We start from the raw sequence: 3,622 nt of genomic DNA on the forward strand, positions 1-3,622 counted from the left end.
CAAGAATAAGTGTAAAACCTGTTATTAAACCAGCTCAGGTTTAAAAAAAGAAAAAGAAAAAAGCACCAAAAGCTGGAAAAAGTGACAAACAAATCAGAAAAAGTGACAAAATCATCGGAGAAGCCCCCAAAAAATATTCATTCTCAATTTTGACCTGGGAGGACAAGTTCATGGTTAACGGGAAGACAACACGAGGGTTAAGGGCCAACAGCGTCTCTGTTCATCCGCACGAGTCCCGGCTAAGATCTTAGCGCGAGGGACAGCTGGTCCACAATGTTACCAGCACGACCATTTCCTTAAAATACAAGTGTAAATGTACCATTTCCCATCTGACGACACTTTGCAAATTCGTGTACATTAATAAAAATGGAATTCATTATTCATTTACTGACAAATGAACATGAAAACATCATCGAAACTGAAATTTACAGGGGACCAGAACGTGAACTAAGCGTCGTTATATTACGTTAATGTGCACAGATTCAGGGTTTTAATGGCTTTCTTGGTTCTAGACTATAAGGGTTGATGTACTGGAAAAATTTGATTTAATTTCTAAAAAATGTAAAAGGTGTATGGATTTATGATTAGACCAGGGGTCTCGAACAGGGGGTCCGCGACCCCTAGGGGGTCCGCAGAGGTACTGCATGGGGTTCGCGAAAGTTTTGGTTGATTAGACTTTTTTTGTTTCTCCCCCCCCCCCCCCCCTGCAATTTTTTCCACTAATTGGAAATGTCTTTAATCCACATTAACATGAATTCAACACACTGTAGTAACAGATAAATGGAGGCAGAAGATGTCTTTCGTCATCAATGCGCACATGGCACTATAGGACCATTTTGATATAACACATGTTATACACATATATATTAGGGGTCCCCGCTCCATCTCGCCATCAGTTTGGGGTTCCTTGGCCTGGAAAACGTTGAAGAGCCCTGATGATACTATTTGGATTTATGATGTGAAAGGTTCCAAGTAAATAGATCAAATTGATAAATGTGGTATTGGCTTGTTGTGGTAGCAAAATAGGACAAAAACAAAGGCCAAAACAACATTTTCATGGAAGGGGAAAAGTCGGAGTCATATTTTTTGGGAATTAATGTAACGTTACAGACATCGTGCCAACAAATTTTTTTGAACCATTTCACAAAATGAGCAGACCACATCAATGTCCTATATATATATATAAAATAATATATATATATATATATATATATATATATATATATCTTGTACGGATACCTGTTTCAGGGCGCAGTGACAGCTAGCATCAGGTTAGCTAGCTAGCCGTGGTTAGCATGTGTGAAATGCTAGCATGTAGGCTAGCATGCTATTTAAAGGGGGGGGCTGTTGTCTGACACTGCACGCATGAAAGATGCATGGAAGCATCTTCTTCGCTGTCTGTCAGCTTCGTTGCTAACCCTGTATCAAGCCCAGTGTGCTTTCAATTAGCTGAGACTATCAGGCTCATACAGAGGCGAGATGTTAGCTGCAACATTTATGTCAGATTAGACAGTAATAACGAGCGGAAAACACTGCTTCCATTATCGGCCACGGCACGATACCCGATCCGAGGCTAGCCGATTCCACTAAAATTAATAGAAATACGGGGATGTTCCATGAATGTATCTGACTTTACTAACAGCAAGTATGCTAAAACACTGCCAGTGCGTATGTGTGGTGGATTGGGTGCGAGGAAATGGGAGGAGTAGTGCGACAGACGGCTCAGTGTCCGATAATGGCGCATCTATGTGTAGCTAAGCTACACGGTACGATAGCTAGCGGGCTAACAAGCGAGTGCCCCTAACTAACTTGGCTTAGAATAATAACAACAACCGTAACGTCAATAACACGTTAGGTGCGGACTTACCGGACCTCTCTTTGAACAGCACCCGGGCCGGTAGGTCCTCTTACTCCCGGTAACGTGCAAAACCAAACCGTCAAACAAATAAACGGACAGACTGGAGCGGTTGTTGACGCAGACCGGAGGTGCGTTCAGGGACAATTGGGAAACTAGAACATCAGCGACGATTTGTTTTTTTTATGACGGTTTCAACGACGTTTTCCACAATAGAAACATGATATAAATGGACAAACCTACTATTCTAGCTGTAAGAATAGCAGAATATTTTAATGATATAAATATAAAACACGATATAAATGGACAAACCTACTGTTCTAGCTATAAAAATAGCAGAATATTTTAATGATATAAATATAAAACACGATATAAAAGGACAAACCTACTGTTCTAGCAATACAAATAGCAGAATATTTTAATAACAGCTTCATACACGCTTCAGGATGACGGCAATGAGTTCACAAAGACGTAAAGCTATGCAACAATATATCTAAAACAACAGCTTTTGGAAGTACCATTCATGATTTATAAAAAAATATATTAAAGTTGTGGGAAATTACATGGCTAGTTATAGTCTTGTTATAGTTTACATGGCTAGTTATAGTCTTGTTATAATAGTTACATGGGCTATTAAAGTCTTGTTTATAGTTTACTGGCTAGTTATAGTCTGTTTATAGTTTTACATGGCTATTATAGTCTTGTTATAAGTTTACATGGCTAGTTATAGTCTTGTTATAGTTTACATGGCTAGTTTTAGTCTGTGTAAGTCTACATGATTAAGTCTTGTTATAGTTTATATGGCTAGTTATAGTCTTTTATAGTTTACATGGCTAGTTATAGTCTTGTTATGTTTACATGGCTAGTGTTTGTATAGTCTTGTTATAGGTTACATGCTAGTTATAGTTCTTGTTATAGTTACATGGCTTGTTATAGTCTTTGTATAGTTTTACATGGCTAGTTTTATAGTCTTTGTTTATATTTTTACATGGCTAGTTATAGTCTTGTTATAGTTTACATGGCTGTTATAGTCTTGTTATGTGTTTATACTTGGCTAGTTATAGTCTTGTTATAGTTTATTGGCTAGTTATAGTCTTGTTTAGTTATGCTATAGTATATTCTTGTATAGTTTACATGGCTAGTTATAGTCTTGTATAGTTTACATGGCTAGTTATATTCTTGTTATAGTTTACATGGCTAGTTTATAGTCTTGTTAGTTTACTGGCTAGTTATAGTCTTGTTTATAGTTTACATGGCTAGTTATAGTCTTGTTATAGTTACATGTGTTTAGTCTGTTATAGTTTACATGGCTAGTTTATAGTCTTGTTATAGTTTACATGGCTAGTTATAGTCTTGTTATAGTTTACATGGCTAGTTTATAGTCTTGTTATAGTTTACACATGGCTAGTATATAGTCGTGTTATAGTTTCCATGGCTAGTTATAGTCTTGTTATAGTTTACATGTCTATTTTATAGTCTTGTATAGTTTTACATGTTTGCTAGTTATAGTTGTTATAGTTTCTGGCTAGTTTTATATTCTTGTTATAGTTTACATGGTAGTTTAGTCTTTTATAGTTTACATGGCTAGTTATAGTCTTGTTATAGTTACATGGCTAGTTATAGTCTTGTATAGTTTAAATGGATGCTTAGTTTGCATTAGTAGTCTGTTATAGTTTACATGGCTAGTTATAGTCTTGTTATAGTTTACAATGTTTATGACCTTTAATGACAATGACTATTTATAGTCTTGTTATAGTTTTACACATT

The 3,622-nt window shown here is 36.3% G+C and overlaps 2 protein-coding genes across 22 annotated transcripts in view; one reads left to right on the forward strand and one right to left on the reverse strand.

The window, feature by feature from the left end:
- LOC116673011 (rab-3A-interacting protein) overlaps positions 1 to 2,004 on the reverse strand; it is a 19,483-nt gene extending 17,479 nt beyond the window's left edge. For all 7 annotated transcript variants that reach the window (XR_004327709.1, XM_032505098.1, XM_032505097.1 and 4 more), the window contains exon 1: positions 1,868 to 2,004. The gene's annotated coding sequence lies outside the window, so the exon portion shown is untranslated. The remainder of the gene's footprint in view (positions 1 to 1,867) is intronic.
- Positions 1 to 3,622, forward strand: part of nrcama (neuronal cell adhesion molecule a) — a 1,100,153-nt gene that overhangs the window by 932,568 nt on the left and 163,963 nt on the right. The window lies entirely within an intron of this gene.

The sequence above is a fragment of the Etheostoma spectabile genome, chromosome 23 (genome assembly GCF_008692095.1).
Source record: "Etheostoma spectabile isolate EspeVRDwgs_2016 chromosome 23, UIUC_Espe_1.0, whole genome shotgun sequence".
Classification (NCBI taxonomy): Eukaryota; Metazoa; Chordata; class Actinopteri; order Perciformes; family Percidae; genus Etheostoma; species Etheostoma spectabile.